Source organism: Choloepus didactylus, chromosome 12 (assembly GCF_015220235.1).
Source record: "Choloepus didactylus isolate mChoDid1 chromosome 12, mChoDid1.pri, whole genome shotgun sequence".
NCBI classification, from domain to species: Eukaryota; Metazoa; Chordata; class Mammalia; order Pilosa; family Megalonychidae; genus Choloepus; species Choloepus didactylus.
This window is the reverse complement of record NC_051318.1, coordinates 15,757,225-15,777,942: the sequence shown is the minus strand read 5'-3', so window position 1 is coordinate 15,777,942 and position 20,718 is coordinate 15,757,225. Positions and strand designations below refer to the sequence as shown.

The 20,718-nt window shown below is 38.5% G+C and overlaps 1 protein-coding gene across 4 annotated transcripts in view; it reads left to right on the top strand.

Annotated features, from left to right (window-relative positions):
* Positions 1-14,949: 14,949 nt before the first annotated feature.
* Positions 14,950-20,718, top strand: part of TNFRSF19 (TNF receptor superfamily member 19) — an 85,455-nt gene continuing 79,686 nt past the window's right edge. For 3 of the 4 annotated variants that reach the window (XM_037800189.1, XM_037800190.1, XM_037800183.1), the window contains exon 1: positions 20,385-20,547. The gene's annotated coding sequence lies outside the window, so the exon portion shown is untranslated. Of the gene's footprint in view, positions 15,445-20,384; positions 20,548-20,718 lie in introns of those variants that run through there. The other variant, XM_037800185.1, reaches the window with a different exon arrangement.

Below are 20,718 nucleotides of genomic sequence, written 5' to 3'. Positions count from 1 at the left end.
TCCACTTTAAGAACAAGGACCAATTCCTCTTGGAAAAATGCCCCTTTTCCAGGTGCAGCACATAAAATTTGCAGGATAAATGTGCTAGGAGAGAAAAGCATATTTCTAACTTCCAAACTTCTTAGAACAGCTTGTGTCTTTTAAAAATCCCGATCCTAAATACCAACCCCCACAACAGTCTGTCCATTTGCAGTTCCCAGAATGAATATTCCTTTGGGAATTTCTCTGCATCTCGCCCACAAACTTCAACAATTGCCTTAAGTAGCAATGTCTGCTTTGGAAAGTTAATCATGCAGAATTCTGGATTCTCTGGCCTCTAATAGAAGCTTTTTATTTTACTTCTGAGGGTAACTCAAAGGGGCTGATTTTAATCTACAAAGCTGTATTGTCTGGGTAACAAATGCCTTAGAGATCTCTGCTTTCCTGGGCACACTTTTTATGGCAATTAAGATGCTTATGCTGCAAAGATCTGAATTTCAGAGAACATGAAATGTCGACTTGAAGAAAAGAGTATCCTCTTACGAATATCCCAAGCATTAATTCAAATTAGGTTAAGCAGGCACAATTCTAACTGTCTGTCTTCTGGGAATGAATACGTAGGCTGGTGAAATTTTCACATGAAATTGAGGAGCATTGTAAAAAGCAGATAAGTTTGGAGAATAATGCCAAAGGATTTATAGAGAAAAACAGAGAAATTTTAGGAATAAAGGGAAATTTTAGAAAAAAAAGAATACGTGTTAATCTACCCATCAAAGGAGTAACAGAATCAAGGGGATCAAATTTAGAAACAGATAATTCCTAATACAAACTAGTCATTTATTTATTCAACAAGTATTTATTGAATGTCAATTGTGCCACATATCATATTAGATGCTGAGAATGGCTATTGATTTTTATGAAACATTGATCCTGAGATCAAAGGTAGGGCTAGACCCAAGCAAAATTAGGAAAAAACAATATTCACCTTCAGTTTTCTCACTCTTCTTTTTTAGTATAAACTTTTTTTTTATTAGAGACATTGTAGGTTTACATAAAAATCATGCAGAAAATGCCAAGTTCCCATATACTCCCCTATTAATGTCTTGCATTAGCATGGCAACTTTGTTATAATTGATTAAAGAATACTATTATAATTGTGCTATTAATTACAGTCCATGATTTACATTAGGGTTCACTGCATTGTACAGCCTATGGTATTTAAAATTTTTTAACCTGGCAACATATATACAACCTAAAATTTCCCCTTTCCCCACATTCAAATGTATAATTCAATGCTTTAATTACATTCACAATGTTCTGCTACCATCACTGCCATCCATTACCAAATCTCCTCCATTACCTACTCTTCTTTCTGCAAATTTCTGCCAGTCCTTTTCCACTGTCTGTGGCTTATTTTCCAAGTCTGGGCACCAGAGTTAAAAACTTATTCTAGAAATAGATGTATAGTTAGTGTCATTGCTTTTTAGTGGGAATGTAGGTCAGTGTCCACTCTGCCAATATTATTCATATTAGAAAGCTTACCTGTTTCAATTGAGACACTTAGTTGCCTCCAGCAAAGAAAATCAGAAAAAGGCAAAGACAAATCAATTAGCAGAAGAGGAATACAAAGGGCCTTTTCTGTTACCCTGAAATCACCCCCCAAGTAACAGTTTATTATTGCTAAGGACTTGAAGGGGTAGCTTATTTAACTGTAGACTTGAAACAACTTTAGTTATAGCCGAAAAGAGTCTCAGGTTGGGTCAAATACTCTACGGATTTACATCACGGAACAGTAAAGAAATATTTTCTTTGCAATCTGCTTCTCCAAAGACCACAGTTGGAATGCTCGGAACAATATTTGTTAACAGAAGTAAGTTGATATCGTTGAGGGGGTCCAGAGCAAGGCACCAAAAGGATCAAAAGAGAGGCTTGTGCATTAAGATTAAAAGATCTGGCCATGTGCTGATTGGCTGTGCAAAGGCTGAGGCACCCGATAAGAGTCTACAAATATTGAAAAGGTCTTTACACTGATGAAGGCAAGTCTTCATTTTGCCTGCTTAGCGGTGACATAATGTGAAACCATAAAGGTAAAACTAAAGAAAACTGGCCCTGGCAGCAAAGGATTGAAAATGCCTGCTTGACCAAAAGGGGAAAAAAGAAAGGTAACAAGCTGAGGTCACAGTGGCTAAGAGATCTCAAATAGAGTTGAGAGGCTATCCTGGAGGTTTCTCTTATGTAAGCTCCAGCTAGACACCCCAAATGGCCGCAGTATGCCTTGCCCTTACCAAAAGTGGTCTCCAAATACCTAGTTGCCCACCTGAGAGTCTATAAAAGATTCACTTGCTAAGTTTTATATTTCAGAAACTTAAATCCACTAGAGCGTTCCTATGCCAGACAAGTCCTAAAACCCAGAGGCAACAGCTTCTTTAAGATCAGCAATCAAGTGCAGCCCCCTTCTCCATACTGTCGACACCCCCTTTCAATATGAACAAATTAGGATGCTCACCGCACCCTTCAGACACCCCTGAAGACGGAGAAAGAGATTAAGTGAGAGGAAGGGATAGCAACAAACAAGATAAGATTTAGCAAAGGTCTATGAATACAGAAACTTTATATAAACATACATATTTTTTGGGTGCTGGGGTGTTGGAATAGCTGGAAGGAGGCAAATGACATGATGGAACTGTAACCTATAAGATCTTTTAAAATTTGCTCTACAGCTACTCATCGAATTGTGCTTTGAAAGTCTTCACCTTTCTGTATATACCTTGTATTGCATAGTAAGGAAAGAATTAAAACTGTGGAAATATAATGCATAACAATTTTTGAAATTACTTATATAACTGCTTGTTGAGCTGTAAATCAAAAGTTAACACCTTTCTGTATGTATGATATATTTTACAATAGTGGAAATAGCTGAAGTTGTGGAGTTGTGACCCATGACATTCTTTGAAATTTGTTCTCTACTAGTTAAATCATACTTTGAAAGTTATCACTGTTATATATATATGTTGGGGGTCACAATAAAAAAATTTTTTTTAATTAAAAAAAAAGAAAGAATAGCATAGCCAGAATATCAGGAATGTTTCCAACAAAGGATTATGAAGTTTTTGCAAAATCAGACAATATGAAGAAATTGACTCTGAGTAATTTTCCTTGTTGGCAAATCATTCTATGTCACTGCCTTTTTGTACTCTATTAACTCTCTTTGCCTTTATTAACCCACCCCCTTCTGCCCATTAACCAACTCTTTCACATCTTTATGGGTCCCAATGACATATACAAAGAGAGAAGCATTTGAATAATTGCCATCTCTGTATGTGTTCCATATGTAATGTCTTTGTTACCCAAGCAGTGCAGAGTTTCACATCATAGAGTTTGTTTGCTTTTTTTTTTTTTTTTGCTATAGAAAACACATATAATTTACTAGATGGACTCAAAAATCATCACAGATCAATTTTAGGCACTTCTTGAGTACAGACTACAGGAATTTTCTACCAAAGAACAGTATAACCAGCAGGCAACACCACAAAGATTTAAAGTTTAGTTTTTAGAACAATACATAAGGGCCAGACAACTGAAAATATTGCATAACTAACCCAACTGTATCCTCTTACATTTTTTGTAATTCCACACACAATTATAGAGCTTAGTAGAAAATCACCTTTTAGCATCCAAAGTTTTAAATCCTGACTCCCTTCCCTTTATTCCACATGATAGTCTTAAAATCATGTATCATACATTCTTTGAGGTAGCATGATATAGTTTTATTTTTGTACAAGTAGAGCTTTAAAGAAGTATTTTCTATATTATGCCTGCATCTACATAGAGTCAACACATGATAACTGACTATTTTGATGTCTTATAAAGCCCATTTCAACAGGTTTATTTTGTAAAAATAGGCTTCTTATTACTAATTTCTCTAGGCAACTAACTAATGTTTATCCTTGTTCTTTAAGTAAACATGAGGAAAGAATGGAATGTGGGCAATGGTTTTTAAAGATGTCTTTAGGTTAAACACAACATATAAATCTGGTTTGGCATCTTTTTACCAGTTTAAACTGTTTGCATTGGTATTCTTCAAAACTTGACCCATTCAAAGTAATGGAAAGATAATACACCTATTACTTAATCAGCTTTGTGCCTAAATAGTAGGTCAAGGAGCTGGCAGAGTCTGGGGGTAGTTCTCTTATTTTTCTGAATCTACTTCTTAGTGTATAAGGCTAAACTTAAGAAGCTTTAAAACATCAAATATAGTACAATTTAAAGGATTTTCCTACTACTGGCATGTATATACCGTACAAAAAGCAAACTGGTCTTTTGATGGACTCCACAACTCTTGATAATGCTCACAAATGACCAAGGTCCAAAGCAATGAGTCAAGCCAGTGGTGGGAAGATCGGAAGAACTGAAAAATCTACTTGGAAATGAGTGGTTTGGGAAACAAGGGATATTTTCAAAGTTAAGAATACCCCCAAGACTGACACGACATGTCTTCATTGATGGTGAATGAAAATATAGGAGAACAAGGGATAGCTGAGCTATGGGAAAGCCAATCCTGAAGCAAGGGAAGAAGTTTGGATGTACTTAGACAGTATGAGGGGTCAAAGTTAAGTCACGTGAAGAAAACGTGTCTCTACCCAGCTTTGTAAAAGGGATTGATGTAAGGATACAACTGGGAAATTGAGAGATCGCATCATCGACTTTAAAGAACCATAAGCAAACTCGAGGTGACCCCCTCTTAGAGAGGCAAGGTTACATCTTCAAAATGCACACAGCCAAGTGACTTGGCAAAGCCTAATTATCACCAGATGGCATTAACTTTTTCTTTCAAAAATGCAATACTATCTGGCTGTGTGTGACACGCTCACTTTCTGTTTTCTTGAAAGCTATGATTAGCGAATTTGAGGAATATTTTTCTTTGCAAAATTTCCAAATATCCACACTTTTGTTATTGCTTAGGATTGCTGTATTTTGAGTTGCAAACTAGATTTATTAATGGTATAGCTCTTACTCTGATGGAAGAATGACCTTGCAACAAGTCCTCCCCAGACTCAACCCATCTATTGTCTTTTGCACAGTGAGATGTTTGAACCGAGAGAGAAGGGCTTTTCCTCACACACAAGTAAGAAGCTCTGCTCAGCAGGACTTCTCTAGCTTGGGCCAGCTTCAAAGGGGGGACACAAGTCTGAAACAGGAAGACCTTGAGCTGCCGAGAACCACTATGCCATTCTAGCAATACTTTGGAACATTCATGCCAAACCAAGCTTTTTTCTAAAAGTTAGGATTATGGTTATTTCTTTTTTACCTAAAAACTTCAATAGTGGCAAGATTATTCATCATACAGTAATGAATGGTATGGTTCTGCCACTGAATACACACTTCATTAACTACCAATTTGGTCACAGCACTGAGTTAGACATGGCGGGGGGGCAGAAATGAGTGTGATGGTTAAGTCCATGTGTTAACTTGTCTAGGTTATGGTTTCCAGTTGTTTGGTCAAGCAAACACTGGTCTGATTGTTCCTGTGAGGGTATTTCATAGATAGACTTGCATTATTAATAAGTAGATTGCATCTATGGCTGATTGCATCTACAATCAACAAAGGATGCTGCCTCTTCATCCATTCAGACAGAGGTCTTAAAGTGAGAACTGAGGATTTTGGAAGTCAGGAAGAATTTCTGCCTCTACTTTAGCCAGTTAGCCTCTCCTGGGGAATTCAACCTTGCCTTCATCAGAGTTTCCAGCCTGTGACCTGCCCTGTGGGATTTTGACATGCCAATCCCCACTGTCACAGAAACCAATTCCCACAATAAATTCCTCTCTCTCTCCCTCTCTGTCTCACCTGTGCTGGCATGGCTCTGGGGAACTGGGGGTAGGGTGGGGGTCTGGATCTGACCCTGTCAAGGGAACTGGGGCCTTGTTCTCATCACTCTTTCCCAGTTCCTCTGTTTATGCTTATAAAATAAACAGGACTTGATCACACACACACACTCACACTCACACACATACATACACACACAGTATCTCCTATCGGTTCTATTTCTCTGGAGAACCCTGATTAATTCAGATGAGTATGACATAGTTTCTGCCTTCAAAGAGCACAGGATATAATATGTGAAATGGAAAGAGAAACCAGTTTATAAGACTCTAATAGGTGCTATGACAGGGCATTCCAGAGCAAAGAAAAGAGACACCATGCCCTAGCAAGTTTAGGGAAAGCATCCTACAAGAGGAGACTTTCTTTTGTTAAGAATGTTTTCTGTTCTACACACACACACACACACACACACACACACACACACACACAATAAATATTCACATGGAGACTCTAATGGGTTTATATCACACACATGTTATGCAACTTACTTTTTGAAAAATCTCAAAAAATATCATAGACATACACTGGAAACCCTTTCGTACATAAGCTAAATTACTCTGAAAGTGATTCAACAGCTGGATGTTGCTGTTAAAAACAAGAATAGCATACTTCAGCGACTTTAAGGTCTTCTGAGTCATCATACAAAATCTGGAAACCAGGGATAAAAGAAAATGAAAAAATTTTTCATTATTCATTGTTCCACAAAAGTAGATGCTGGGGAAGGGAATAAGGAATGAAATTAGAAATGAGAAAAGTAGGGGAAAATGTATAAAATACAATACAATGCAATGAAATAAAATAAATCAGAAGAGTCTGTGCACAGTAATAGTACATCATGAGCTGAGAATAATCAATTTGACTGATTGTGCTATGTGCATATACAAACACACACAAATTTGAGATTAAGCAGCAGAGCTGGAGACTGTTGCATATTTAATAGATAAATTATTAATATTTGTAATATAAAATAGCTGATTCAAATCAATCAGAAAATTATAAATAATAGAAAGAGATATAAAATCACAATAGTGGAAATACAAACAGCCTCAAACATGTTAAAAGTTCCTAACTACACATAAAATCTAGTAAGAAACGCAAATTAAAGCAATGAGATAATACATTCACCTAACTGACAAACAAATTTGAAAATACCTGAGAATTCAATGCTAGCAAAGGTGCAGCTTGGAGTAAACAGTGTATTTTCATTTTCATACACAGCTGACAATTGGTACAACTTTTGCACCAGGGAAATGTGGTGGAACATAAAACTTTAAATGTGTATATCATTTGACCTAGTAATCTTCCAGGAATCTTACCTACAGAAATGCAAGCACACACTAGCAAAGATATTAACTGTGCTATCCTATCTTTTAGAACAACAGTGTAAGAATAATTTAAAGACCACTGATAAGGGAATACTGTGCTAGCACTCTGATATATTTAGTTTAGAAAAAGTAAGCTATTAAGTAGTAGAGCAGAGTATAGCATAACCACCATTTTGTTTAAAAAAGATCCAAACCTGTGTGTGCATGTGTGCGTTCTGTGTGTTTGTGTGCATGCAGTTGTTTGGTATGCCTGTGCGTGTGTTTCTGCACAGAAAAACCTTTGAAGTTCTCCCATTACACTGCTGCACTGTTAGCCCTGTGTAATGGGATTAGAATGGAAATGAGCAAAGAAGGAGCTTCTTTACACTGTGCACATTTCGGTGCCCTTTGACTTTTTATGATGGATGCCTTCTGATGTTCTGATTTCTGAGTCATGTTTCTCTTTTTATGCTAGACCTTTAGAGAGGAAATGGTGTAATCTCCATTCTAATTCCAACATAAGAGATCTTTCTCTTGGGCACCTCATTTGAGGACAGCCTCTGAGTTTGCAGTCTTTCCACCAGGGTCCAGAGAAGTTCCAAATAAAGGGAGTGATTGTCGGAGAGGTTTGCTTCATAAAAGCAATTGCAAGACAAAGCAGCAGCAACACATTTCATGGATTAAATATCACACTACAGTAGCACTTCAGAGACCAACCAGAAGGTTAAATAAATAGGAGAGGAAGGACACCCTTGGCCGAAACCACAGGACGTTAGTGACCTTTTCCATACAGCATTTGCCAGTCATAAAAAGGGCATAAAGGCATACGTGAGAAGGGAGGGTTGATTGATGTTCGTTTTCTCAAATCAAAAGAGTATCTGTCCGGAAGTATGTCAACCAGCTGTTGACAGTTACTCCTGGAGGCTTTTGCTTCTTACTTTAATTATTTAAAACTTTATAGTATTTTTTTAAAGAAGAAGAAATTAGAAAATTACGGGTAATTTTTGTTTTACTTTTTTGTTTTTCTGTAATTATCTACTTTTCTAAAATAAATAAGCGTTGCTTTATAATCAGGAAAAAAAAAAGCCAGTACTTGAAATTTAACATTTTTACAAGGCAAGATTCTTCAGTCTCATGTTGGGGATTGCTGCGGCCGGAGAGACCTAGGTTAATTCACAAAGGCTATTAACACTTAGGTTGGCAGGGCTTCCTACTTGTGAAAATGAAAACAGCATTTAAAAAGATATTTAATGAACAGAAAACAACAGCGAAATGGTGTGATCTTGTGACAGGAACACCAGCTTTCGTGTCACATATCCCTGAGGATGATTTTAGCCACAAGACCCTGGAAAGCTACTTGGAGACTTTCTAGTCCTTAGTCCCCTCATCTGTGCCCCAGCCCTGGTTTGAAGAGAAACAGCCAGTAGCTGTGGGTAAGAGAGAGTGCCCTGGCTCCTCAGAATGCATATGAAAACTGGGAGCTCCACAGTATTTCCCAACCTCCTGGAAACCCAAAATGAGCTGCCAGACAATCAAGTCCTTTGAGAGAGAATGCTGGAAACATCCTGGTCTCCGCCACCAAGCCTCTCCTGCCCGTGTCCTGGGGGCGCTCTGCTTTGGCATCCTTGGCTTTTGATCACTGTCCTTACTTTTTCACCTGTTGAACTTCCTCCGCCTTTGACTCACTGGAGCCTTTGCCATTCACCGGCATCAGGGAAGGCCTTGGAGAGCGCCCCTCAGGCCTACTCCTCCTCAGCGTCTCGAGATTGCTGCCTCTATCTCTAGGGAGCCCACAGAACCCCAGGAGAGCAGAATCACAAAATGCAGACCTGCCCATTAGGCACACACATATGCACGTGTGCACACATGCATGCACACGCAGACCAGCCTCTATTGTGTCCCAAAGTTACTCCTCCCTGTCTCCATGGAGACGGCTCCTCTCTACAGCACCGTTAGTTGGGGACTGAACCTCCTTCTCTCTCTGGGGCTCTTGGACTCTCTGATGGTGACATGCCTCCTCACTATCTAGCTGTACCTGTACATGAAAGTCCTTGCCAATCATTGATGTTTAAACACACACACACATACATTTTCCTTCTTAATTCAAGAGAGTCTTATTTACACCCTTATAGGCTCATCTGCAGACTGGTGCATACTTCACCTTGAATTCTAGCATGAATAATGTATCCCCCTGAAAACTGTGATGACACACTTTGGATTTTTGACTGTATAGTACTGCAGTATCATGGTAGCAATTTAAAAAATCAAAGTTATCCTCTTTCAAATGCTACAAAACAGGTAGTTTGCCAAAATGCAAAATTGTCTTTTGGCTTTAACATGGGGAACACTTAGAAAAGGCAAGATAACAGGGTGCCTATCTCTTCAAAGAGAACTATATTTCTTACCAGTTACGATAAAAAATGGCATAGTTGTTTTTTTAGCAATGCTTTGAAAATCCGCGAGTTAAGGCATGTTCTGTAATTACTATGTGACAGGACTGTTCTAATACTCACAAGAATCTTAGGTGTAAGTGCTCTTACTATCCCCGTTTTAGAGAAAAGGAAGCTGAAGTTTAAAATGATTTATTCACACTCAGGAATTTATGGAGAAGTACTGGAGTTTGAGCCAAGGCAGCCTGGCACAAAAGGAGTCTGTGCATTAGAAGGCGGAAGGTTGACTGGGTTGCAAATTTCCTTAAATCTATTTCCAGCAATATGTGTATCTCCTATTTGCTTTTCAACGATCTGTGAAGCTGGAAAAGCAATAGAAACTAAACTCTAAGGCTCATGCAACACATGGGCTGGGACTTTTGAATAAAGTCAGGGAAGTTCCGTAATCCAGCCAGTGTCACCTTATACCAAAACCAGAAAAAGACATTACAAGAAAAGAAAACCAGCAATCACTATCTTTTATTAATATAGTTGCAAAAATCTTCAACAAAATGTTAGCATATTGAATCCAGCAACATATATAAAGGCTCATATATCATAATGAAGCCCCAGGAATGCAAGGCTAGTTCAACATTCAAAATTCAATCAATGCAAGTCACCATATTAATAAACTAAAGAAAAAACATATGATCCTAACAATAGATGCAGAAAAGGCATTTGACTAAAGTCACAAAGGTCATCTAAAAGTCAACATCCAAGATGAGAGAAGACTATTTTGCTTATTTTTGAAGAAAATATCTTTTAAAAGACACAAAAGGAAAGTGATGCACTGACTGCCTTTGAAGAGGGGAAAGTGGAGTGCGGATACAGTAAAAAGGGAATAACATTGTAGATTCTTAGATATAAGATGATAAAGAGAAGCCAGGCTTATGCCCCCAAATTATTCTCAATAGAACCCTCTTTCAATATCATATTTGTCCTGGTTTGTATGATAAATTATATGATCGACCACCTATGTACCTTGTGGATTTAGTATTATGTGAATGTATTACCTCTTCAAAAATAAAATATCAGCTAAATAAAAAAAGAATCAATATCCACTCATGATAAAGCCTTTCAGAAAAAATAGGAATAGAGAAGATCTTTCTTAAGCATATGAAAAATGTGCAATATATTAATCATTAGGTATAAGCAAGTTAAAAATCACAATGACATATCACTACCTACCTATTAGGATGGCTAGAATTTTTTTAAATTGGCAATAGCAAATGCTGGTAAGAATGTGGAACAACTAGTACCCTCATACAACACTTGAAGGAATGCAAAATGGCATAGCCATGTTGGGAAAGAGTTCGCAGCTTTTTATAAAACTAAGCATATACCTCTCATTTAACTCATCAACCCCACACCTAGCTATCTATACAAGAGAAATGAAATTTGTGTTCAAACAAAAAACTGTACATGAAAGTTCATAGCAGCTTCATTCATAATTGCCAAATACTGGAAACAGCAAAGATGTCCTACAACTGGAGAATGAATAAACAAACTGTGGTATATCCATTCAATGGTATACTACTCAGTAACAAAAATGAACAAGATACTGATACTTACAACAACATATATAAATCTTAAATGCATTTTGCTAAGTGAAACTAGCCAGACCCAAAGACAACAATATTGTCTTGGAAACTGTATGAGGGCCACGGGGAGTGTATGGGAAATCTCTGTACTACCTGCTTATTTTTTTGTATCAATCTAAAATTGCTCTAAAAAATAAAGTCTATATAAATTAAGCACTAGCATCAGTAAAATGTAAATTAAAACCATTCCATTTGAATGACTAAAATGATGAAGACTGACAATAATAAATGTCAATGAAGTAGAGCAAATCACATACACTGCCTGGTGAGGTTACAAAATGGTACAACCACTTTGGAAAACAGTGTGGCAGTTTCTTATAAAATTAAACTATAATCCAGCACTGGAGAGTGACTCATGTCCCCCAGAAAGGCATGTCTTAATACCTGTTTGTGTGGCTGTGAACACATTTGTATATAGGACTTTTGGAGATATTATTAGTTAAGGTGCGGAGTCATTTATGAATAGGATCTTCAAAGATCATATTTAGATGCAGCCAAATTGAATTAGTGTGGGCCTTGATCCATATGATAAGAGATCTTATAAACAGAGAATATTCAGTCACTGTGGGTCAGAAGAAACCAGAAGTCAGAAGAAGCCAGAAGTGGGAGCCAGAAGTCAGCAGAAATCAGAGGAGCAGACACAGGAGAGAGAGAGAGGGCCATGAGAGGGAGAACTGCCAGAATGCTAGTGTGGGAGAAAGCCAGCCTGCCAATACCTGATATTGCATTTCTAGCATTCAAAACCATGATACAATCAAGTCCCTGTTGCTTAAGCAACCAGTGTGTGCGGGATCTGTCATGGCAGCCCTGGCAAACTGAGACCCCCAGAAATTCTACTTCTAGGAATTTACCAAAGAGAAATGAAATGAAAATATACACCCACATCAAGGAATTTCTGACTCCAGAGTCCATGTTCCATTCATAACATTAAGCTACTTTACACACCCAAAAAGTGTTAAAATGAAACAAATTCTAAAATTATTCCTTTCGATTTAAGTACTGTATACAAAGCTGTGATTATCTGATATAATCTAGAATGTATCCTCTGAACAGAAAGCTTTGAAAAGATGGTATTAGAAAAGAGTTATAGTTAACTCCAAGAACTTTGAAACTTACAGAAAAAATAACGTGTATCACCTGAATCTATAACTCAGTCGAAGGAAGTTATGTGATCTTCTACCTACCGAGGTAAGAAACAAAGAAAGTATTCTCCAGGTTTTAGAAGGAAAATAGCACACAGAGGCAATTTTGGAGAATCAAGAATCTCAGGAATCCCCCCTCCCCTCTTTGATGTGAACAACTGAAGTTTTCTCAGTCTTAAGTGCTGTGATGATGCAGCATCAAATTCCCGCACTTTCTACCAGATTGCAGCCCCATTACAAAGCCAAGTGGCTGAAACACAATTTGGTGAAGAGTGTATTAAGATCAACCAATTATACTGTGGCATAGTGCTAGGAATAATCAACAAATACTGTAAGTTGGCGTTGTTTAAATGGATAGTTATGTAGAGTGTAGTTAGATTCCTTATCACCATAGCATCAGATTTCATGTCACTCATCTCAGCTGCTTGGAGAGAAAAGAGGAAAGCTTTATAGTAGCTCCTCTTCCTGGCGCTGTTCAGAAATAACAATGGTCTCTGCAGCACGTCGGTAATGAAGTGAGCTCCCTTTGGTGGAGCACGTTGCTAAGGAGCCCTGGGTCAGGAGTTCACTCCACGTGGAGCTGGGCGGGTTGACACCCCAGGCTCCCAGGCCACAGCTGGGGCCCTCGCCTCAGGCTGCTTTCATCTCACGCAGGAGGACACTTGGGTGCAAGATAATAATAGGAGATAAAATAATTTTTAGCTACTTGTTGAATAAACTCTTCCACTAGTGATGATATTGCACTGCTACATATATTTCCAACTATAAGCCTTCCTTGATGAGCTTTGTATAAATCGAGGATCATTTGATTCATTTTCCTTTGAGTCCCTGCATCCAAATTCTTCCCGCAAGCTTCCAGCGGATGTTCAGGATCCTAATTCCCTTCCTGGCCTATTTCTATGGGTATTGAAATTGATACATACTTGAGGGTCTACTTACTTATTCAAGGAACTTTACAGAGCATCTAGTTGTTACGATTTCATAGATCAGTACTCAGTAAATCTTATTCCTTCATTCATGTTGATGGAGTATTGACTTTATGCTGGGGCAGAGAAGAAATGCACCCAAAGCCTCTTGAAAATATTTCATCCTTTTAAATACTTCCTTTGTAGTCATAGTTTGTGGAGTGCAGGAAATGTTATCTGGTATCTAGGTATTACAAGAATTTTTCTGGTCTGCTTTAAAGATGTCATCTAGCATCACACCTGCCACTGAAACCCTATCTGGACTCTGTGAATCTTTGAGAAATGACGGGTGAAGTGGAAAAATTATAAAAGAAACACTGAGAAATAAGCTTGACTATTTATAGTTCATACTGAACTCATGAACTGTTCAAAGCAAATGCCGTGCTCCTAAAATTTGTACTAAAATCATGGAAGTCTGGAAATAAACACATCATAAACCACATTTTTCAGATATCACAACAGGAAAACTCAGATGAAAGTAACTAGGGAGGGAAGTACCATAAAGAAATGTTTGATTTCCACTGTCTTCTTTAAGTTTTGTGAAAATATTTTCAACCGATCTTCTAAAAGTTAATAGGTTTCCATTATAAAGTAGAAAAGTGTCCTTCCTTCCATGGAAGAATTGTCTGGAATTCAGAAATGCACTATACCCTGAATTGTAATGAAGATTACATTTCTTATTATTTTCTGTTTTACTAAATACTGCAAATAAAATAATCTTATTTAATGGAATCTGCCACTGTTAAGGAAAATGGTGAGAGAATTTTAAAGTGCAGCGGATTTAATTTAAAAATGTGGAGAGTTAGACTAAAGTGGTGATTTTTTAACTAAGTTGAGTCCAAACCATGGGACTTGGAAGAAAGAGTCCTTGCTTTGTGGGAAACACCCCTGTAAAAGATAAGAAGCACAGCTCCGGGGTAGTCATGGGGCAAATGCTTTCCCCTATATAGTTCCTTTCTTTTGAGAATGTAAAAATGCTTAACAAGTATTAATGAGTTATGCCTAAAAACAAAGTGTTTTCAAATCTAATTTTCAGATTCCCAGATTAAGACTAAGACTAAGATTGATTACGTCCATGCCTAAGGTCTTAAGTGAGATGTGGACAGTATCAAGACCCCTGGGGAATTCTTGGTTATCTGCGGGTTAACTACTTTAATTAAAGTGCCACCATTTGATTGGCAGTCAAATCCTAATAATCTGGGTTTCAAAGAAAAGACAGTTAACTTAAAATCATAAAAGACATGACACATTTAAAACAAAAATTTAAAATGTTATCCTGGCCATCTGGCAATGTCCCTGGGGAACTGGTTTATAAGGATATTTAGCTATTCTGAATATCTGCCACCCAGACTTTGTGAGAAATCGTGATCTTCATCAGTGAAGAGGCAATTACATGCTGTTATTTGGGAACAAGCTCCATCAGGGATCTTGTCACCCAGGAAACCTCTGGCAGCAGTTGCTGTCCTTTCCAGCTGGAAGACAGATAACAGAAACTGTCCAGTTTACGTGATTAGAAACCAAGCAAACCCTGGCTTCCCTGGAGCTGCACTCCCCCACAGGCTGAATTACAGCTCTCCTACTAGTCCCACAGCGCTGGATGATGTCATGGGATCTGCAGTTCAGTGAGATGAAAGGGATAAAGCAGAACCCGCTGGCACTAGGAAAAGCTTCCAACGCACACACAATCCACAGCACAGCTTGGGAACCAAGAGAGCTACAGATCCGGCCACTCAGTCCCAGCCTGGGAGAGCCCATCAGCATTCCCTCACTATAAAAAAAAAAAAAAAAAAAAAGAGGCGGAAAACAAGGAGAACCACGTCTAACAAAAGAATGTGTGGGTTAGGAGGCGGGAGGGTAGCTACCTGCTGAAAGTGAACTTTCTGGATATTCATGCATATATATAAACTGAGCCCTGCCTTTGATGTTCGGAACTGATCACCGATCAGATTACAGGCATTTCATCTCCCTGCTCCTCTGCCTTTGATCTGCATGGTTAATTTTATTTTCCGGGATTTGAAGTTTCGTCTGGGCTTGTGCTGACATACATGTTTGGGAAGGTAGAAGCATTCGGCATCTAAGTGCTGCCAAGGAGAAACTAAGTTGCTGAGAGGGCGAGTACTGGAAAGAGCTCAGCAAGTTACAGGTATTACATTTTATATTTCCTTGTACTTTTCACTGCACTTTTTGTGTGTCCTCAGAAAAAGATGGATTTAGTCAATTAAAAACAAGCTTTTCTGTATTTAAATAGTACATTATGCTACATGTATGCCTCAGACTAAATATAATACTCCATGCAGTTTTAGGACAAGAGGATTTGCAATCTGTCATGCAGAATTTACTTGTAAAGGGGTTGTTTAAACAGGACAAAACAGAAGAGGGCTAACTTTAGCGTGCAACCAGTACTTCAGACCCTGAAAGTTGTAAGCTGTAATTGCTCTAAGTATTTACATGTTACTTTATTTAGTCAACAGTCAGTGGAAGTTTACTTGATGCAAATACTTTCCTTTTTTTTTTTTCTTACATCAAAGGATAACTTGCAGCTCTTACAATACTGTTTATTTAGTTTATTCTCTTACTTCAAAGATGTAAACTGATTAAATACACTTCCCTATGCATTTTGTGTACTCAAGGAAAGCACAGAAAAGGCATTCAATTAAAGCCTTTTATGTGTAAAATTAAAGAATTTAAAAACAGCAAAGGCAAAGTTGCACAAAGTTTGGCTAAAAATACTGTGGTAATTCTCTGTAACCTTTGGAATTAACACCAACCTTATTTACAGAAACATTCACAACATTAATATTCCTTAATTAACATTTACCTTAAATTTATAGTGACAGCTGTTGTAAGTTAAAATATGCCTACTGTTTATGAAAAGTGTCTGAGTAATCAACACTTATTATGTTACACAAAGTTGTTTAGTCACATTTTCACTTTGGTTAATGCCCAGCACGGTATAACCAAATTACATTGCTGTACTGAATTTGAAAGTTAATTGTTAATTCTTGGTCAATTCAATGAGCACACACACACACACACACACACACACACACACAGACACAGACACAGAAAAATCTTTACATGGAGATGCAAGAGCTTATAAACTACAGTAGAAAATTAAGAACTCCATCATCATGCTGGTTCATTTTAATATTCTAGTGTGAAGTTTATTGGGGCAAAATATTTAGTTATTATCACAATAGCCTATTTCATGCTAGCGGAACCACAAGAAAATTGTAAGTGATAAGACCAGTTATCATTTAGTCTGAAATCCCGATTGAAACAAGAGGCATCTAATGAGTCTCATTTCATATGTAATTAATTTTTTAGAGCCAATTAATTAAAATTACTTTCTAAGTTTTCTTCCTGATATTAGGTGGAGGGTAATTAGCATTGTTTGCCTAATTTTAAAACATGGATAGTTAAATGGAGATTATTTAAAAACATGCTAAACTGACCATATTTTTAAAGTGTGCCAGTAAGAATCTAATCTAAAAGATTTAAATGTTGTTTTGACTCACGCCAAGAGAGGCATTTAAATTTTTATTCTACTAACAGTGCAAGAAATCATGTCCGTAATACCCTGGAGTATCAGATTAGGTTGATTTTTAATTTGTTTGTTTAACAAGTCCTCTTTAAATCACAAAAGCAGTATTAATGTTCTCATTCAGATAAAGAAAATTAACATTTTAAAGAAATGACTGGAGAAGATGCCTAAAGAAGTAGGGCGCTGAGAACCTCGGTCATTTGGTTTGTGTTTGGGATTTCCAAATTTTTAACATGATCATTTTATTCTGCTACTAGTTTCATTTTAACAAACACAGGCACTCCTCATCACCAAACAAAGGGGGAGAATTAGCAATTATCTGATTAATTTAAGCTTTGTAGAAACTAGCTTGGGCTAGTCAAGTCCTTGAAAAGCCACTTCAGGGTCTCAATCAACCCAGTTGATTGTTTACTCCTTGTGTCTCTGCTGAGAAATGAAACAGATTGTATTTGATTTTAAAATAAAGATAGCTATTGCTGAATGTGCAGGTACAGTCTCAAAAGGGATTTCTTCATTAATTGCCACAAGATGATCTTGATTGGGGTTTAAGTAGATATACTCCACAATAACTACAGAATGAAACCCTTCTATTACATTTTTCAAAGCACTTTCATATCTATTTTTTTCAATGGCAGCTTTGTTAAGGCAAAAAGCTCAACTCTTCAAAAGACTTTTATTTCTTGTCCTGATTCTGTCACTGATTAGCTATATGACCTTAAGCTAGTCACTTCAATACTCAGTTTTCTTATGTGTAAAATGAGGAAGTTGGTCAGATTATCTTTCTGAAATAAGCAGTGCTGGAATTTTTATAGCCATTTTACAGACGAGGAAACCGAGACTATAGAAAATAACTTGAGTCTTCTACCTGAGGTTGCATGACTAGTTTTCTAAGTCCTAGTCCAATGGTCTACTTTCCAAAAACTGCTTTAAAAATGCACAGTGTAGCTGACCAGAGGAAAAATGTTAGGTTGAAAGATAGAGCCACTTCCTATTGCAGTGTATCTTTTTGTTTCCATCTTAGATATGTCAGCCAACTGGATTAGTCTGATTATTTCCCAGCTGTCCCTCTTGCATCTACATTTCTAAACTGTCTAAATGCAATTAACGCTACACCTAATTTATAATAGTATATAAAATAATGTTCAAAAAATTTAATATATCAATGTAATTTGAGTTTATATATATTTGTGTGTCTCTGTGTATGTATATACGCATACATACATCTTTGTGTTTTCAGGGAATTAATATTTCCTTAGAAGTTGCCAATGGGGTCTATAAAAAATTTAATAGTTAATTAAAGGTCATTATTCCTCAAGGGGGATTTCAAGTGGGATTTTGTGAGATTCAATTTGCAAATTCTACATGGAGTGTGCACATCACATGGTATGTGTTTCATACTGTTTGATTATGTTAAGAATTCTTGGACCTGTGTCTAATAACTCTGTCTGTTTTTTTTCCTTTCTTGGAAAAAGTTAAATGTTTCTTGTGAAAATTTAAATTTAGTTGTTGATTATAAATTATACACTTATACACTGCTCTTGAAGCCAAATAGCTGTCACTTACAATGTCTTATCACTCCCCTAAAGATTTATCTAAAGATTTACAAAGATTCCAGTTTATAACTGAATGACATTCACTAATATTTGAGTACTTGAGTGCCAAATACTGCAACAGTAATTTCAAAACATTGTCTCATTTACATCCACCACAAATAAATTTGTCAACCCCATTCTATAGATGAGGCAAGTGAATCTCAGAGGGCCTAAACAATGTGTACAAGCTTCACAGGTGGCAAAACTAGATTTTATTCTCAGCCTACCTGATTTTAAGTCTGGGTTCTTTTGTTCTAGGGCCTGGCAACTAGTTCTTTCCGTCGTTAACAATCACATAGAGACTGTTAGCAAAAGTTATAGCCAAATTTTTGGGCAAAAAATGGGCTCCAATTTTTTTCTTTCAATATATTATTTGAAATCTACTGGGAATTCTTGATAGAGTTTTCTATCCGTTGGCCTAGAATCTTAAATCATAATGGAACTCAAGCCATAGTCCATTCTTCTTCTGCTTCAGGACTGGACCTAATTCAAGGATCCACCTTTGGTTTGGTTAGACAATTTCCCCTGTGATGTCGGGGCCAGTCCAAGATGCACTGGGCAAATTAATCATTTGGTTCCACTTTAACGAGTAATTCTTTAAAAATTTGTCAGTGGTGATTAGAGGAAGGGTCAAGCTCTATGAACAGAAGGCAGAAGGGGACTTCTGGGCAGCTGAGCCTCAGTTCTCCTCTTGTCACAAGCCATCCAGCTTTAGCAACAAAGTTGTCTCCCCACCCCACCAACCTGCTGAAACCACAAGTTACCAGAACTCCTGTCCTTAGACTTAGAAGGTAGTTAGCACCATCCATTGTGACGTAAATGTGCTCCTTTGTGAGAAGGGGGAGGGAGAGACCTGGTGAGGTTTCCAGCCACTTTGTCAAAGCTTTCCTTTCAACTTTGAGAGGAGTTGTGACAAGAAGGGCCTTCTCCGTCCTGTTAAATTTCCCCAATATTTTGGTAGCCCTACAGCCTAGCCACGTGAGCTCCTGCCAAGCGAGCCTGTTCCTTGAGTCACCTCTTGCAGCGCGTCCGCCATATTTACTGGAAGAAGAAGACAGTCAAGGGCTCCTCTCTACTCAGATAAAGCACATGAAGAGTCTGGCCAGCGAGGATGCTGGGGGCAAAGATGCCACACACTCAGAGGACCAGTGCAAGTGCTGCAATTTATAACAACTTCATCCTATAAATGTCAGAGTTTGGCATTACATAAACTAATTAGTAATCTCCTTGGCCTTTTCATGTCTGTGGGTTTGTGCACCACTGGCATGGTGAAGAGTCTGTTAGGATTCAGGGAGCCTGGATTTTGATACCAGCTTTATTAACTTAATGTGTGACCTCGAGCAAGTTGAATCGCTAGCTGTGCTACCTTACCTACCGGCTCTGTGCTGCGGGGCAATTCACCTGACCCTCTCTGAGCCTCAGTTTCCTTATCTGTAAAGTGAGGAATCCTATATAGTTGTCCTGAGGTTCACATAAGACCAGGCATATCATCTGTAAATCATTTGCACTTAAATTATTTTATGATTTGTTTTCTGGATGTGTTAAATTTGAAGTACACATCTTTGAGGTGTGACACTTGGAATGATATTTTTAACATACTTTTCACAAATTCCCAGTGCAGTATTACATAGTTTGTAGGCCAGGATCACGAGACGTGCTTACTGACAATTAAATCAATTCATTCATTCCTTCATTCATTCAACAAATATTTACTGAGGGCCTACTATGGGCCTTGGGATATAGAAAAGGAACACAGGACGTGGCACGCATCCCAGGAAACGTAGTTTAATTAGTAATATGAGGCCAACACCGCAAGGGACAAAGCATCCTGAGGGCGGTGGGGCGCGCAGGCCGAGGGGCGGGGCCTGACAGTCGAGGGGGCGGGGCGCCAGGAGGGGGCGGGACAGGCACGGCTAGGGGCGGGGCCGAGAAGCGGCGGCCGTTGCCGGGCTACGGGAGAGAGCGGAGCTGGCGGCGCCTACACTGTGTGGTGCGCTGCGGGAAGAGGACCCGCGCGCAGCTCCGCGCGTCCCAGCGCCTCCGACGCGGCCCGGAACTTGGGTGCAGGACGGGGCGCGCGGCCGGCAGAGCCTACCAGGTGACGCGGAAGGTAGGCGCCGGCTCTGGCCCGGGGCTGCGCAGCGCGGCGCGGGAATCTCCAGCCCTCGCCCTGGGAGATCCCTGCGGGATGGAAGCCGGAGAAGAGGCGACTGCCAGGCGCTGGGGAGAAGGGCGCGGGCCGGGGCTGTTTGCGGGTGGCGGAGGGGAGTAGGCGGGCGGC